This window comes from Ovis aries, chromosome 25 (genome assembly GCF_016772045.2).
Source record: "Ovis aries strain OAR_USU_Benz2616 breed Rambouillet chromosome 25, ARS-UI_Ramb_v3.0, whole genome shotgun sequence".
In the NCBI taxonomy this organism is placed as follows: Eukaryota; Metazoa; Chordata; class Mammalia; order Artiodactyla; family Bovidae; genus Ovis; species Ovis aries.
In genome coordinates this window covers 31,767,315-31,785,785 of record NC_056078.1, presented here as the reverse complement: position 1 = coordinate 31,785,785, position 18,471 = coordinate 31,767,315, and the positions used below count along the sequence as shown (strand labels likewise).

Below are 18,471 nucleotides of genomic sequence, written 5' to 3'. Positions count from 1 at the left end.
AATGTTTACTGTATTTCTTCATCTCTAATTGTTAACTCTTGTAGGATATAAGCAACTTCAAGCCTCATTGGTGGGAGGCAAGTGTGCCGTAGACTGCCTCTGCACTTCCTGAAGCCGTTGGCTTGTCTGGATGTTTAGCCATAGGCTGGGATCCAAGAACACAATTGTAAGGAGTGGATGGATAAGAGAGAAAGAGTAGTGGGAAAGAGGCAGAAAGAGATGAGAAAGTGGCAATTATGGCCCCTGATTTTCTGTGTTATAGTTTTTAAAGTGAGATTCTAACCCTCTGAAATTGTGAGCAGTTTTATGTGGGCATTTCTTCTTTTTTTTTTTAATGTCTAAGAAGAGGGTCAGTAGATTTCCTCAGATTCTCAGAAGACTGTGAATTGCCCTTTCCTGGCTTTGCTCAGAGGAATGATGTGGGCTGTTCTATGATCCCTTAACATCCACTGAGCCTTCTCAATGGCTGCCACTGGGGGCAGGAAGAAAGAGGCAGAGGTGGTGGGGTGTCTGTGTGGTGTTTAGTCTCTAAGTTGTGTCCGACTCTTTGTGACGCCATAGATTGTAGCCTTCTAGGCTCTTCTGTCCATGGGGTTTCCAAGGCAAGAAACCTGGAGCGGGTTGCCATTTCCTCCTCCCAGGGATCTTTCTGACCCAGGGACTGAGCCCAAGTCTCCGGTGTCTCCTGCATTGGCAGGCGGATTCTTTACCACGAAGCCACCTGAACAGAGAATATAGGGCAATTCCACCCCTACCCCCACCAACTTCAGTAAGAGCAATTTTTAAAATTTATTTTTTCATGTAGAAATAGTTTTAAATTCCACAAAAGTTGGAAAAATAACTAGGAAAAATGAAAAGTAGGATTATCTAGCTGAAAAGGGTCCCTTAGTTCTCTTGTATCCACTCCCACCATTGTAGGCAGGCATCCTGCAACAGGTGCCTTGCATCGACTCGGTGTCTGTGGCTTCATCATGGATTGCAACCACATAACATACTTTACGCTTTACAGCTTTCTCTACTGATGACTCTATTTCTCACTTCCCATTTTCATTCTTGCCATGTGGACAATTTAACTGACACTTAGAAAGACTATTTAGTGGCATAGAAAAATATTTATAATTAAATCCTAAATGGAAAAAAGTAAAACCCAATTACACAAAAACTTCCTAAAAAGCAATAAATAAAAGGTAAATTATTTGAGATACTGCACATCTTTATGATTCTCCTGGTTATTTCTCACGGCTACAAGTTGGCTGCTATTGCTCTAGCCATCATATCTACATTCCAGCAGAAACTAAGTAGGAAGAATAAGGAGAAGAGGACGTTGCCTAAATCAAGCAGCAGAAACTTTCCCAGAAATCCCACAGCATGATTCTACACGTGTCCCATTGACCAGCACTTTGACACATGACCAGACCTGGTTGGGAAATAGATGCAGGAAAAGGAGGTTGGGACTGCAGCTGGGATCAGCCAATCAATAATTAACTCCAGGTGGTAATTGAAAAGTCACCCTGTTTAACTTTTGATCTTAAAATAGGAATCAAGTCAAGCCAGACTATGAAAAGAAATTTTCCTCCTCCCTCCTTTGCTCTCTTCCCCTCTTCTCTCTTTTGTATTATAAAATGTAAAATGTCAAGGGATGCCTTAATAGCTTTGAGGCTCATTGCTCCTCAATGTCTAGCTGTATTTCCCTGTTCCCGTATATACGCCCTCCCTCTGCTCCACCCTTAGCCACCTACAACCCCACTCCAAGCCCAGCAGGAAAGCCTCGCTCCCTGGAAAGTTCCCCAATCAGCAGAATCAGCTGTGCTTCACCTGGTCTTCAGCCTAATAAGTTTCACCTCCCTGTCAAATCGTGAACTTATATCAATAAGCCAATCACATCCCTCCATGTGAACAAAGGGTTACCTCGCTCCCTTCACTGCAAAGACCGATTCCTCAGGCCGTGGCTGGCTCTCTGTGCTCCCAGGTACAATCCTTGTGTGGTCCTGCCTGGCTTGCGGCATCCTCCTCCTCTTCTCTGTGAGTACATGTGGCTAGTGATCTGCCTGGCGTCTGGTGGTGTGTGTTCAGCCACCTACTGTTTAGAATGAAGGAATCATCCTACACCAGTGGGGTGCATAGAAGTTGATCAGAATACCTGTGCCGATACTACAACAGAGAACAAGACACATGCAGGCCTTGCCCTTAGGGAGCTTACCATCTTGTGGGAAAGGTATTTGCTTGTATTCTGTGTTTGCTGCTCCAAGTACTGGTGTAGGGTGCTATGGAGAGAGAGCGTGAGAGAGAGTGTGTGAGAGTGTGTGAGAGAGAGACTGTTGAGAAAGAGTGTGTGTGTGTGAGAGAGTGTGTATGACAGTGTGTGTGAGAGAGAGAGTATGAGAAAGAGAGTGTGAAAGAGTATGTGAGAGAGATGTGTGAAAAAGAGTGTGAGTGTGAGAGTGTGTGTGTGAGAAAGACTGTGTGTATGAGAAAGAGTGTGTGAGAGAGATGTGTGAAAAAGAGAGTGAGTGCAAGAGTGTGTATGTGAGAGAGAAAGACTGAGAGTATGAGAAAGAGTGTGAAAGAGTGAGAGTGTGAGAGTGTGTGAGAGAAAGAGTGTGTGAAAGAGTGTGAGAGAGAGACTGAGAAAGAGAATGTGTGAGAGAGAGACTGTATGACAGTGTGTGTGAGAGTATGAGAAAGAGTGTGAAAGAGTGAGAGTGTGAGAGAAAGAGTACGTGAAAAACAGTGTGAGAGTGTGAAAGAGTGTGTGAGAGAGACTGAGAAAGAGAATGTGTGTGTGAGAGAGACAGTGTGTATGAGAGAGAATGAGTGTGAGAGAGTATGGGAAAGAGTGTGAAAGGGTCAGAGTGTGTGAGAGAGACTGTGAGAAAGAGTGTGAGAGAGTGTGAGAGTGTGTGTGATTGAGAGAGTGTGTGAAAGTGTGTGTGAGAGAGAATGAGTGTGAGAGAGAATGAGAAAGAGAGTGTGAAAGAGTGAGCGTGTGAAAGAGTGTGTGAGAGAGAGAGTGAGAGTGAGAGAGAGTGTGTGTCTACTGCAGAGAAGTCTGGGTGAGACTGAGGTACCCAGGCAGAGGGGTTAGAAGAGTCAGAGAAGGGGTTTCAAAATTCAAGCTGAGAGTTTCAAGAGCTAAGAATAAAGGGGGGAGACTGCAGAGGAGCTGGCTGAAGCAGAAGCTGGAGAGGGACACAGAGGCCAGGTCAGGGCGAGTCTTCTCAGCAGAGCGGGGAAGTTCAGGCATTTCTGAGCAAGCACTGGCACGCTGCCTTCAGCAGGAGTACCTGGATGGACATCTGCTTTGGGGAAGACCTCTGTGGCTTCAGTGTAGAGGATGGGAGGGCACTGGAATTAGGAACCAAAGAAACCCAGGGAGGCTTTGGTAGTGCTCTCAGCAGAGTGGCAACACTTTACGGAAGGGACTGTTCGTGAGGTCCTGGGCCAGCAGATGCAGAGAAACCCATGGCCTCTTAGGGTGACTTTCCGCTCAAGGGCTTTTACCTTCATCACAAAGGTCAGGGAAGGGAAAGCTACCTGCTTACACAGGACAAGGCTTCAATTGCTCATGACACAAGTTTTATATTAGAACTTTCTGTATCTGCCAGTAAAAGAAAATATAGCTCCAGTGGCTTACACGAATTGGACTTTCTGCCCTGCTCCCCAAAGAAAAGTGGTTGGTTCAAAGGAATCAAAGCAGATGCCGCTTTTGGGGTCTCCCTCACTGTCCCATGGAGGCTGCGGCAGCTGCATCCATTATGCATTCAAGGCAGGAGGAAGGATAAGTGAGAAAGCCTGCGCTGGCTTTCTCTGACTTTATGTACCCTTATAGCAGAAAAGAAGAAATATTTTACAAATGACCTTTCCCAAATGATTCTGCTTCATCCTCACAGACACTGGCTACCCCAGCTGCATGGGAAGCTGGGATGGCAAGCATCAATTTTGAGGACCATCTGCAAGGAGGTAGAAAGGGAGAAGGGTGCTGGTAATGGTGATTCAGAGCCAATCAGCCACAGGTGTCTTACGCTGGAGGGGAAAGGGGAGGCTGTGGAGGCAAGCGTGCAGCAGGGGTCAGCCACAGTCGTGAATTTTATGAAAGGTTTGCTGGGAAACTACATTTAAGAAAATATATATGGTGACTACGATTCCCTTGACAGCACGACTGAGTGATTTGCAATGTACTTGCATTTCACGGCCCTGGTTCCAAGTACTGTCACTTGCTTTCATGTCAGACACTTGGGTTGTTTCAAAATCACCAGACTGGTTTGGTATTAAATTGCACATACGTACGTTCACATGCAGACCTTTCAGGAGCCCCCAGTGTATGGTGAGAAGCATGCTTGCTCTTCTGATGGCTGTGGCATCAGCACTGTCGATTTGTTGGGGCAAATATGCTTCTTTTTAAGACTGGAACTCCAGGAAGATTAAAACTACCCTCTGCCCCAGGTCTTTTGCCATAGATCTGAAATCTAAATTCCTTGAAAGTAGTTTTATGCCCATGGTTATCATATGATTCTCATGGAAGTCCTGCAAAGCAGGCTTGGCTCACCATTTTAGAAGAGGAAACTGACCCCAAAATGAAATGATTTGCTTGTAGTGTGTGAAGGTCAGCAGCCCTGCTCCAAAGGAAGACTTCTGGGTTCAGATCCCAGCTCCTTCTAATGCTGGGCGACTGAGAAGACTTTGAAGCGAGGCCACTGAAATGCAGGAGGAAGACCAGTATTGATAAATGGAACTATAATTCTAGCTTAGGAAAATCTGGGAAAAGACCCTTCTGTGTGTCTATGTGATAATAAATCACCCTGAAACTTAGTCACATAAGCCACCAATTGTTTATCATGCTCATGTATTCTGTGGTTCAAGAACCAGGGTCATAGTAGGGATGGTCCGTCTGCTCTATGATATGTGGGGCCTAGCTGGGAAGAGTTAAATGTTTGAGTTGCTCCATTACTGGGAACTGAAGACTTTCAACTTACATGTCTGGTCCCTGAAAAGGAATGACTCCAACGTGGGCTCAGATGGGACTATTGACTTATACACACCTGTGTATGGTTTCTCAAAGGTGGCTAGGATGTTCCATTTTTTCAATTTAACTTTTATTTTATATTAAAGTATAATTGATTTACAATGTTGTTAGCGTCAGTGTTCAGCAAAGTGATTCAGCTATACATATGTGCTGTGCTTAGTTGCTCAGTCGTGTCCAACTCTTTGCTATCCCATGGACGGTAGCCTACCAGGCTCTTCTATCCATGGGGATTCTCCAGGCAAGAATACAGGAGTGGGTTGCCATGCCCTCCTCCAGGGGATCTTCCCAACCCAGAAACTGAACCCAGGTCTCCCACATTGCAGGCGGATTCCTTACTGTCTGAGCCACAAGGAAAGCCCCAGCTATACATACACACATATCCATTCTTTTTGTATTCTATTTGTAACATAGGTTATTGCAGATTATTGATTAGAGTTCTCTGGGCTATACAGTAGATCCTTTTTGATTATTTCATTCATTTTTGTGGTTGAGTAATATTCCATCGTAGGTATGTATCACATCATCTTTATTCTTCTGTTGCTGGACATTTAAGTTGCTTTCATGTTTTAGCTATAGTAAATAGCACTGCAGTGAGCACTGGGGTGCCTGTATCTTTTCAAAGTATGATTTTTTCCGGATGTATGTCCAGGATTGGTATTTTTGGATCATACAGTAGTTTTATTTCTAGTTTTTGAAGGACCCCCATACTGTTCTTTATAATACTTGTACCAAGTTACATTCCCACCAAAAGTGTGGAAGGGTTCCCTTTTGTCCTCATTCTCTTCAGCATTTATTGTTTGTAGACATTGTGTTAATGGCTGTTCTGACCAGTGTGAGGTGATACTTCAGTATAGTCTTTTCTAGTTTGATAATGTTTATTATTTTACAGTTAAGATGTAATTTAATACCTAAAATTTCAACATTTTAAAATGCACGACTCACTATGTAATATAGTTGTATTAATTATTATTCACTGGTTTTTAGTATCTGTGCAATGCTGTTCAAACATTGCCACTATCTCATTCCAGAATATTTCCATCACCTCAGAAATGATACCCAGTACCTCTTATCAGTCACTTTCAGTTCCCATTATTCCTTTACCTGAAAAGCACTAACTACTTTAGGACTTCCTGGGTTTGCCTGTTGTGAACATTTCATATGCATGGAGTTGTATAGCAGCTGTGACTTTGTGAATGACTTCTTTTGTGTAGCATAATGTCCTCGAGGATGAGCATGTTGCAGTGTGAACCCTCCATTCCTTTCCATGGATGAGTAACACTCCATTGCATGACTGCTTTGTTTATAAATTGATCAACTGATGGACATTTAGGTTGTCTCTACTTTCTGACTATTATGAATAATGATACTATGAACATTTGAGGATAATATTTTTGTGTGAACATGTTTTCAGTTCTCTTGGGTGTATACCAAGGACGGGAATTGTTGGGTCATATGGAAAGCCTAAGTTTGAATTTTTAAGGACCTGCCAGAGAGTTTACCAGCATGATTGCATTATTGCAAGTCAGTTGTATAAGAGGATTCCAACTTTTCCAAAGCCTTGCTAACACTTTTTATTTCCAGTGTTCTTGATTATTCCATCCTAGTGGGTGTGCAGTGGTATCTCATGGTGGTTTTGACGTGCATGTCCCTAATGAGTGATAATATTGACCATCATTTCATGCACATTTTGGTCACTTGTATAATCTTTTGGTACATATGGTTATTCATATGCTTGCATAGTTTGTCATTAAGTTTTTTTTTTTAATATTGGAGTATAGTTGCTTTACAAATTTGTGTTTCTGTTATACAGCATAGTGAATCATTTATATGCATACATATATCACCTCTCTTTTGGATTTCCTTCCCATTTAGGTCACCACAGAACAACAAATAAAGTTCCCGGTGCTATTCAGTAGGTTCTAATTAGTTATCAATATCATACATAGTGGTGTGTATATATGTCAATCGCAATCTCCCAGTTTATCCCCCTCCTCCCTTTCCCACATGGTGTCCATATGTTTGTTCTCTGTGTCTCTATTCTACTTTGCCAATGGGTTAATCTGCACCATTTTTCTAGATTCCACATACGCATTAATATGTTTTTCTTTTTATGACTTCTTTCTGACAGTCTCTAGGTCCATCCGCATCTCTCCAAATAGCACAATTTTGTTTCTTTTTATGGCTGAGTAATGTTCCACTGTATATACATACCACAAATTCTTTATCTATTCCTCTGTTGATGAACATTTAGGTTGCTTCCATGTCTGTCTATTGTAAATAAGACTGCAATGAACATTGGGTGCGTGTATCTTTTGGAATAATTGTTTTCTCCCTCTATATATGCCCAGGAGTGGGACTGCTGGGTCATATGGTAGCTTTGTTTTTAGTGTTTTAAGGAAACCCCATACTGTTCTCCATAGTAGCTGTGTCAGTTCACATTCCCACCAGCAGTGTAAAAGGGTTCCTTTTTCTCCATACCCTCTCCAGTACTGTTTGTAAACTTTCTGATGAGGCCATTCTGACTGATGTGAGGTGATACCTAATTGTAGTTTTTATTTGCATTTATCTAATAATTAGATATATTGGTCTTTTCATGTGTTTATTGGTCATCTATATGCCTTCTTTGGAGATATGTCTATTTCGGTCTTCCATCCATTTTTTTTGATTGGGTTGTTTGTTTTTTTTTTATATTGAGCTGAATGAGCTGTTTGTATATTTTGGAGATTAATTGCTTGTCAGTTGTTTAGTGTGCAAATGTTGTATCCCATTCTGAAAGCTGCCTTTTTGTTTATGGTTTTCTTTGCTGTTCAAAAGTTTTCAAGTTTAATTAGGTCTCATTTGTCTATTTTTATTGTTCTAGGAAAAAAGTGAAAGTGAAGTCGCTCAGTCGTGTCCGACTCTGCGACTCCATGGACTGTCACCTACCAGGCTCCTCAGGAGACAGTCCATGGAGTTTTTCAGGTAAGAGTACTAGACTGGGTTGCCATTTCCTTCTCCAGAGGCTCTTCCTGACCCAGGGATAAAACCTGGGTCTCCCACATTGCAGGCAGATGCTTTACCATCTGAGCCACAGGGAAGCCCAATTGTTCTAGGAGGTATGTCAAAAAAGATCTTGCCCTGATTTATGTCAAAGAGTGTTCTGCCTGTGTTTTCCTCTAAGATTTTTTTTATAGTGTCTGGCCTTAGATTTAGGTCTCTGCTCCATTTTGAATTTATTTTTATGTATGCTATTAGGGAGCATTTGTATTTCATTCTTTAACATGCAGCTATTCAGTTTTGCCAGCATCACTTATTGAAGAGACAGTCTTTTCTCCACTGTATTTTCTTGCCTCCTTTGTCATAGATTGGGTAACCACAGGTGTGGAGGGTTATCGCTGGGCTTTCTATTCTGTTCCATTGACCTGTATTTCTGTCTTTTGTGCCAGTACCATACTGGCTTGACTACTGTAGCTTTGTAGTATAGTGTGCAATCATGGAACCTGATTCCTCCAGCTCTATTTTTCTTTCTCAAGACTGCTTTGGCTATTTAGGGTCCAGATGGAGCTAGTGGTAAAAAACGCATCTGCCTATGCAGGAAACTTAAGAGACTTGGGTTTACTCCTTGGGTTGGGAAAATCCCCTGGAAAAGGAAATGGCAACCGACTCCAGTATTCTTGCCTGGAGAATGCGATGGACTGAGGAGACTGGTGGGCTACAATCCATACAGTTACAAAGAGTCAAACACAACTGAAGTGACTTTGTTGTCACTCCACACACACCACATATAAATTGTAAAATTTTTTGTTCTAATTCTGTGAAAAATGCCATTGATAATTTCATAGGGATTACATTGAGTTTGTAGATTGCTTTGGATAGTCTCATCATTTTCACAGTATTAGTTCTTTCAATCCAAGAACATGGTATGTCTCTACATCTGTTTGTATGGTCTTTGATTTCTTTCATCAGAATTTTATATTGATAGTTTTCTTTGTACAGGTTTTTTGCCTCCTTAGGTAAGTTTATTCTTGAGTATTTTATTCTTTTTGTTACAATAGAAAATGGGATTGTTTTCTTAATTTCTCTTTCTGATATTGCTAGTGTATAGGAATGTAAGAGATTTCTGTGCATTAATTTTATGTCCTGCAACTTTACTAAATTCATTGATTAGCAGCAGTAGTTTTCTGGTGGCATCCTTAGGATTTTCTATGTGGCATACCATGTCATCTGCAAATAGTGACTGCTTTATTTCTTATTTTCCAATTTGGATTCCTTTTATTTCTTTTTCTTCTCAGAGTGCGTGGTTAGGAACTCCAAAGCCATGTTGAATAGTACTAGCAAGAATCGACAGTCTTGTCTGGCTCCTGATCTTAGAGGAAGTGCTTTCAGTTTTTTTACAACTGAGAATGATGTTTGCTATGGGCTTGTCATATATAGCCTTTTTACATTAAGGTTTGTACACTTTATGCCCACTTTCTGGAACATTTTTATCATAAACTCGTGTTGAATTTTGTCAAAAGCTTTTTCTGTAATTATTGAGATGCTTACATGGTTTTTATTCAGTTTGTTAATATGGTGTAACACATTGATTTGTGTCTCTTCAAGAATCCTTGCATCCCTGGGATAAATTCCACTTGATCATGGTGCATGATCATTTTAATGTGTTGTTGAATTCTGTTTGCTAGTATTTTGTTAAGGATTTTTGCATCTATGTTCATCAGTGATATTGGTCTATAATTTTTTTTATGTGTGTGATATTGTTGCCTGGTTTTGGTATCAGGGCAATGGTGGCCTGGTAGAATGAAGTTGGGAGTATTCCTTCCTTTGCAATTTTCTGGAAGAGTCTGAGAAGGATTGGTGTTAGCTCTTCTCTAAATGTTTGATAGGATTTGCCTGTGAAGCCATCTGGTCCTAAACTTGTTTGTTGGAAGATTTTTACTCATAGTTTCAGTTTTATTACTTGTGATTGGCCTGTTTCTATTTCCCATTTCTTTCTGGTTCAGTCTTAGAAGGTTGGACCTTTCTAAGAATCTGTCCATTTCTTCTGGGTTGTCCATTTTATTGGCATATGGTTGCTTGTAGTAGTCTCTCATGATCCTTTTTATTTCTGTGGTATCAGTTGTAACTTCTCCTGTTCATATCTAATTATTGATCTGAGTCCTCTCCCTTTTTGTCTTATGAGTCTGACTAAAGGTTTATCAGCTTTATCCATCCTCTCAAAAAATCAGCTTTTAGTTTCATTGATCTTTGCCATTGTTTCTTGTCTCTACTTATTTCTGCTCTTATTATGATTTCTTTTCTTCTACTAACTTTGGGTTTTATTCGTCTTTCTCTAGTTTGCTTTAGGTATAAGGTTAGATTGTTTCCTTGAGATTTTTCTTGTTTCTTGTGATAGGTTTCTATTGCTATAAACTTCCCTCTTAGAACTACTTTCATAGTATCCCATAGGTTTTGGGTCATTGTGTTTGGGTTGTCATTTGTTTCTATGTATGTTTTGATTTTCTCTTTTATTTCTTCAGTGATCTCTTGTTTATTTAGTAGCATATTGTTTACCCTGAATGTGTTTGTGTTTCTACAATTTCTTCCTGTAACTGATTTTTAATTTCATAGCATTGTGGTCAGAAAAGATGCTTGACATGATTTGAATTTTCTTAAATTTACTGAGGCTTGATTTATGCTCCAAGATGTGAGCTGTCCTGGAGAAAGTTGCACTTGAGAAGAAAGTACTCTGCTGCTTTTGGATGGAATGTCCTATAAATATCAATTAAATCTTTCTGGTCTAATGTGTCATTTAAAGCTTGTGTTTCCTTGTTGATTTTCTGTCTGGATGATCTGTCCATTGGTTCAAGTAGGGGTGTTAACATACCCCACTATTTTTTTTACTGTTGATTTCCCCTTTACTGACAGTTACCATTTGCTTTATGTATTGAGATGCTCCTACATTGGGTGCATAAATATTTAAAATTGTTGTATCTTCTTCTTGGGTTGGTCCCTTGGCCATTATGTGGTGTCCTTTCTTGTCTCTTAATTTTTTTAATAAAGACTGTACAGTCTTTATTTTCAAAACTATTTTGTCTGATATGAATATTGCTACTCCAGCTTTTTTATTTCTATTTGCATAGAATATCTTTTTCCACCCCCTTACTTTTAGTCTGTATATTTCCCTGTCTGTATATGCTGATAGACAGCATATATATGGGTCTTGTTTTTGAATCCATTCAGCTGGTCTGTCTTTTGGTTGGAACATTTAATCCATTTACATTTAAGGTAATTATCAATATATATGTTCCTATCACCATTTTCTTAACTGTATGGGACAATTTCTACCCTTTTGGTTGTTTGGTGTAAGGTGTTTTGGTAGATCTTTTTCTTCTCTTGTGTTTCCCAACTAGAGAAGTTCTTTTAGTATTTGCATAAAACTGGTTTGGTGGTGCTGAATTCACTAAGCTTTTGCTTGTCTATTAAGCTTTTGATTTCCCTGTCAAATCTGAATGAGAACTTTGCTGGTCAGAGTATTCTTTGTTGTAGCTTCTTCCCTTTCATCACTTTAAATATATCATCCCACTGCCTTCTAGCCTGTAGTGTTTCTGCTGAAAAATCAGCTTATAACCTTATAGGGATTGCCTTGTATGTTATTTGTTGCATTTCCCTTCTTGCTTTTAGTATTTTCTCTTTCTCTAATTTTTGTCATTTTGATTAACATGTGTTTTGATGTGTTCCTCTTGGTTTATCCTGTATGAAACTCTTTTCTTCCTGAACTTCAGTGGATGTTTCCTTCCCCATATTAAGAACATTTTTTAGCTATTATCTCTTCAAATATTCTTCAATCCCTTTCTCTTTCTCGACTCCTCCTGGGACCCCTACAGTACAAATGTTGGTGCATTTAATGTTGTTCCAGATGTCTCTTAGACTGTCCTCATTTCTTTTCATTTTTCTTTCTTCTATTCTGCAACAGTAATTTCCATCAATCTGTCTTCCAGCTCACTTATTCATTTTTCTGCCTTATTTATTCTGATATTGATTTGTCCTAGTATATTTTTCATTTCAATTATTGCATTGTTCATCTGTTTTGTAAAACTTCTGGCTTTTTATTAAACATTTCATGTATCTTCTTCATCTGTGACTCCGTTCTTTTTCTGAGACCCTGAATCATCTTTACTTTCATTCTGAGTTATTTTTCTGGCAGATTGCTTATATCCACTTCTTTTAATTTTTCTTATGGAGTTTTATCTTGTTCTTTTTCTCTGGGATAAATTTCTCTGCCATCTTATTTTGTCTAACTTTGCGTTTGTGTTCCCTGTCCTTAGGCTGCAGGATTATAATTCTTATTGATTCTGGTGTCTGCTCCCTGGTGGGTGAGATTGTTCCAGGAGCTTGCACAGGCTTTCTAGTGGGAAAGACTGGTGTTCTTCTCATTGGTGGGTGGAGCTAGGTCTTATCCCTCTGTTGAGCAGGGTTTGTCAAGGGCTGTGTTGGCTCAGGACTTCTTTCATCAGCCTGTCTGCTGATGGGTGGGGCTGTGTTTTTATCCTGTTTGTTGTTTGGTGTGAGGTGTCCCAGAAATGGAGCCTGCAGGCTGTTTTATGGGGCCTGGTCTCACTGCCAAAATGGTAACCTCCAGGAGAGCTCATGCTGATGAGTATTCCATGCAGTATCTGCCACTGGCATCCTTGCCCTCACAGTGAGCTAGCCATAGCTGACTTCCACCTCCCCAGATATCATCTAAGACCTGCAGGTAGGTCTAACTCGGGCTTTTATGGAGTCAACTGCTTTGTCTCGGGTCCCAGTGTACATGAAACTTTGTGTGACTCCTCCAAGAGTGGAGTCTGTTTCTCCCATTCCCACGGAGCTCCTGCATTCAAAGCCAAAAGCTCTGGGGGCTCCTCCTCCCAATGCCAGACCCTCAGGCTGGGAACCTGGTGTGGGGCTCAAAACTCACTCCTGTGGGAAAATATATCTATTTTCCAATATGATTATTTTCCAATTTGTGGGTTACCCATCTGATGGGTATGGAATTTGATTATATCATGTAAATACACTTTCTATTTTATCATTGTGGCTTCTTTGTCTTTGGGTGTAAAATATTTTGTGGTAGGTTCCAGTCTTTTCTGTTAATGATTGTTCAGCAGTTAGATGTGATTTTCGTGCTCTTGTGAGAGGAGGTGAGCCCAGGTATTCCACTCTGCCAGCTTGTCTCTTGTCCCTGGCTTCAGTCAAATATTCAGTCCAGATGGTCTCAGACACCTTGGTCTCTCAAGGCTGTGTCCTTGGAACACCTCCCACTATGGGAACAATGGACAGAAGGACATTCCAAGACGGGAGTATGTGAGGTGCCTCCAAGTGCATAAGGCTAGCTTCCAAGTCAACCAGTAGTCACACCCTCTCTGTGACCTCATGAATCTCCAGGCTCCAGCCCCAAGGACCCTATGGCAGGAGCCTGACTTGGACATCCTTGAAATGTGGGCATCAGGGAATTTTTACAAGGTGGTTCAGAGTTCTGAGATATTATGTGCCAGTGAGCAAGGCAAAAGCTGAGCAGCCCTTTGGAAGATGCACAGTGTCATTTTCACTGTGCTAATCAGCTAAAGTAGTCTCAAATCCACCTAGATTCAAAAAGAAGGGATTCCTCCTAGTGAGGGGGTATTTGCAGCCATATTTTAAAACCTGTGCAGACACTAATCTATATTAGCTACCTTTTATTTTGAATTTTACAAAGAATGTTCAAACTACCACAGAGTTGCACATTTCTCACACACTAGCCAAGTAATGCTCAAAATTCTCCAAGCCAGGCTTCAATGTATGTGAACCGTGAACTTCCAGATGTTCAAGCTGGATTTAGGAAATGCAGAGGAACCAAAACTCAAATTGCCAACATCTGTTGGCTCATAGAAAAAGCAAGAGTTCCAGAAAAAAAAAAAAAGGCTTTTGACTATGCCAAAGCCTTTGATTGTGTGGATCACAACAGTGGAAAGTTCTTAGAGAAGGGAATACCAGACCACCTTACCTACCTCATGAGCAATCTGTATGCAGGTCAAGAAGCAACAGTTAGAATTGGGCATGGAACAACTGACTGGTTCCAAATTGGGAAAGGAGTATGTCAGGGCTGTATATTATCACCCTGCTTCAGTTCAGTTCAATTTAGTCACTCAGTTGTGTCTGACTCTTTGCAACCCCATGGACTGCAACACGCCAGACTTCCCTGTCCATCACCAACTCCTGGAGTTTACCCAAACTAATGTCCATTGAGTCAGTGATGTCATCCAACCATCTCATCCTCCGTCATCCCCTTCTCCTCCCACTTTAAATCTCTCCCAGCATCAGGGTCTTTTCAAATGAGTCAGTTCTTCATGTCAGGTAGCCAAAGTATTGGAGTTTCAGCTTCAACATCAGTCCTTCCAATGAACACTCAGGACTGATCTCCTTTAGGATGGACTGGTTGGATCTCCTTGTAGTCCAAGGGACTCTCAAGAATCTTCTCCAACACCATAGTTCAAAAGCATCAATTCTTCAGCACTCAACTTCTTTATAGTCCAACTCTCACATTCATACATGACTACTGGAAAAACCATAGCCTTGACTAGACAAACCTTTGTTGGCAAAGTAATATCTCTGCTTTTTAATATGCTGTCTAGGTTGGTCATAAGTTACTTTCAAAAGAGTAAGCGTCTTTTAATTTCATGGCTGCAGTCACCATCTGCAGTGATTTTGGAGCCCCCAAAAATAAAGTCTGACACTGTTTCCACTGTTTCCCCATCTAGTTCCCATGAAGTGATGGGACTGGATGCCATGATCTTCGTTTTCTGAATGTTGAGCTTTAAGCCAACTTTTTCACTCTCCACTTTCACTTTCATCCAGAGGCTCTTTAGTTCTTCTTCTTTTTCTGCCATAAGGGTGGTGTAATCTGCATATCTGAGGTTATTGATATTTCTCCTGGCAATCTTGATTCCAGCTTGTGCTTCATCCAGCCCAGCGTTTCTGATGATGTACTCTATGTATAAGTTAAATAAGCAGGGTGACAACAGACAGCCTTGACGTACTTTTCCTATTTGGAACCAGTCTGTTCCATGTCCAGTTCTAACTCTTGTTTCTTGACCTGCATACAGATCTCTCAAGAGGCAGGTCAGGTAATCTGGTATTTCCATCTCTTTCAGAATTTTCCAGTTTATTGTGATCCACACAGTCAAAGGCTTTGGCATAGTCAATAAAGCAGAAGTAGATGTTTTTCTGGAACTCTCTTGCCTTTTCCATGATCCAGCAGATGCTGGCAATTTGATCTCTGGTTCCTCTGCCTTTTCTAAAACCAGCCTGAAGTTCATCTGGAAGTTCATGGTTCATGTATTGATGCCTGGCTTGAAGAATTTTGAGCATTACTTTACTAGCATCTGAGATGAGGGCAATTGTGCAGTAGTTTGAGTATTCTTTTGCTTTGCTTTTCTTGGGATTGGAATGAAAACTGTCCTTCCAGTCCTGTGGCCACTGCTGAATTTTCCAAATTTGTTGGCATATTGAGTGCAACACTTTCCTAGCATCATCTTCTAGGATTTGAAATAGCTCAACTGGAATTCCATCACCTAGTCCCATCACTTTATGGCAAATAGATGGGGAAACAGTGGGAAAAGTGACAAACTTTATTTTCTTGGGCTCCAAAATCACTTCAGATGGTGACTACAGCCAAAAATTAAAAGATGCTTGCTCCTTGGAAGAAAAGTTATGACTAACTTAGACAGCTTATTAAAAAGCAGAGACATTACTTTGCCAACAAAGGTCCTTCTAGTCAAAGCTATGGTTTTTCCAGTAGTCATGTATGGATATGAGAGTTGGACTATAAAGAAAGCTGAGAACAGAAGAATTGATGCTTTTGAACTGTGGTGTTGGAGAAGACTCTTGAGAGTCCCTTGGACTGCAAGGAGATCCAACCAGTCCATCCTAAAGGAGATCATTCCTGAATATTTACTGAAAAGACTGATGCTGAAGCTGAAACTCCAATACTTTGGCCACCTGATGCCAAGAACTGACTCACTGGAAAATACTCTGATGCTGGCAAAGATTGAAAGCAGTAGGAGAAGGGGACGACAGAGGATGAGATGGTTGGATGGCATCACCAACTCGATGGACATGAGTTTGAGAAAGCTCTGGGAGTTGGTGATGGACAGGGAGGTCTGGCTGCAGTCCATGGGGTTGCAAAGAGTCAGACACAACTGAGTGACTGAAGTGAACTAATTTTGAGTTGATATTGCAGATGAGAAATACATTGTACTTTCTTTTCAGAGCTCTTTATTTCTAAATGTGTTTATCTGCCCCTAATACTATCACTTACTAGTTGTGTGACCATGGAATCTTTCCTAGTGTCTCTAAATCCCTGAGATAATAAAATGGAAATAATACTCAGCCTTCTGTGAGAAGGGTATGTGACTATGTATGCAGAGTTGTTTGCAAGAACCTATTCTACGTTTATGCAATACACCTAGTATTCAGGTGCCAAGCTCTGTTCTAAGTGTTTCACATTCCTCACTTAATCCTCATTTACCTCTGTGACGTAGACTGTATTTTCATCTCTATTTCAAGGATGAGTAAACAAGTGCAGAGAGGGTAGTGACTTACCAATGGTCACAAAGTACATATGTGAAGATCAGGACTTAAACAGAGTAACCAGGTTCTAGTGTCTGCCACCCTCAATCCCTCTGATATGCTGCTCAGATAGTACAGATGTAATTTATGCATGCATATATCATTTCTTGAACACCCACGGTAGGTTAAGGCTGCCTCTGAGCTGTCTCTTCAGGGGCTTATCCTGAAGGAGATGGTGCGGGGGCTGGAGCACTGCAGGGTGCTGCTCAAGGTAGGCAAGGCCTGTGTCGGTGAGGGGGCCTCGGCCTCCACCTCTGTGCTGGGGGTCCTCACCTGCAGAGTGACGGGTGGGAGGCCATCAGTCTGGGGCAGAGGCCCCACGGAGGACTCGGGCTCCTTCTCAGGCCAAGCGCACCACTGCCTCCTGGGGCTGGACGGGCACTCTGCTGAGGCTGAGTGCTCCCAGTCCTGGGGCTGCACTGGGGCCATAGCCCTGCCTGGGGCTGGCTACATCTTGGGGACTGGGGTCTTCCTGAAGATGGTGGCTTTCTCAGATACCGGTCTCTTCTCTAGGTCGCTGGCTTTGTCTGGAACTGCCCTCTTTCCTGAGACAGCTCTCTTTCCTGAGACAGCTCTCTCCTCCACAGAGATCTTCTTGGCACCCAGTGGGGCTTCTGGCTTCTTCCTCCACTGGGGCTTCCTGCCAGCTGCCAATTCCCTCTGCATCTCCTGGTTCTGTGGGCCCTGCTGTGCTGACTCCTGGATCCTGCTGATCTAGAGGTTGAGCCGTGACTTCACCACCCCTGAGAGCTCCAAGTTCTTGCAGCTGGAGGCTGGGCCCTCTCGGCTCTGACCCACCAGCTCCTTCTAGAAGAGGTGGTGCTTGCTGGCGACATCCACGGGAGCCACAGGGAACTCAGTGTGGAATCAGTTTGCATACCTGACAGACTTTGATCTCTGTACGGCTGAGAGGTATTGCTCCAGCTTCGGGCCTAATCTGACCAGTCTGGCTGGGAGCCACATGCTGGTGCTGGGTCTGATGCCCTCCTGAACCTGCTGCTCCCCATGCTGCCATGCCGGCTGGCTGGCCTCCATATGGACTCCGCTCCAAGCCCCTCTGCTTGCCGACCCTCCGTCCAGAGCTGCCTGCATAGTTCTCTCCACCTCACGCCTCTCTGGGGCCGGCAGGTCCTTGTCATCCGTGGTGAATCTCAGGTTCCAGAGTTGCCACCGGCGTTCTCGCTCCTGTTCCTCCTCGTCCTCCAGGGCCCACTGCTGGGTCAGACTGGACAGAGGGGCCCAGCTCTTCCTGCTAACCAACGTGCCGCCAGACCACCATGCATCCCGTCCGCTCCCGTATGAGCCCAGGATTTTGGTTTGTACAAAGAATCTGTTCATCTGGATCAAGGGTTTGCAAATGATGACTGTGGTCCAAATCTGGACACTCCTATTTATTGTGTATTACCACGGTTGCTTTTACACTATCGCAGAAGAATGGGATAATTACGACAGAGACTGTATGGCCTACAAAGCTGAAAATGTTTATTTTCTGTCCCTTGGTAGAACAAAGTTGGCAAAGTCTTGTTTTCAATCTTATCTGAAACACTTTTACTAAATTTCTTAGAATTTCACACATGTTGAACCTTGTCAGTTCCTTATTTAACAAATTTTTATTGAGTTAATTTATGGCAGCCAGTGTTCTAGACATTGGAGCTACTTGATAAATAAGAAAGGTATGGTCTTTACTCTCAATTCAGTTCAGTCACTCAGTCGTATCCGACTCTTCGCAACCCCATGAATTGCAGCACGCCAGGCCTCCCTGTTCATCACCAACTCCCAGAGTTCAGACTCACATCCATTGAGTCAGTGATGCCATCCAGCCATCTCATCCTCTGTCGTCCCTT

The 18,471-nt window shown here is 42.1% G+C and overlaps 1 long non-coding RNA gene across 1 annotated transcript; it reads left to right on the top strand.

The window, feature by feature from the left end:
* Nucleotides 1-1,890: 1,890 nt before the first annotated feature.
* On the top strand, nt 1,891-18,198 carry LOC121817944 (uncharacterized). The gene is made up of 2 exons (XR_006058024.2): nt 1,891-2,022; nt 17,141-18,198. It is a non-coding gene; the product is annotated as an uncharacterized LOC121817944 (long non-coding RNA).
* Nucleotides 18,199-18,471: the final 273 nt, after the last annotated feature.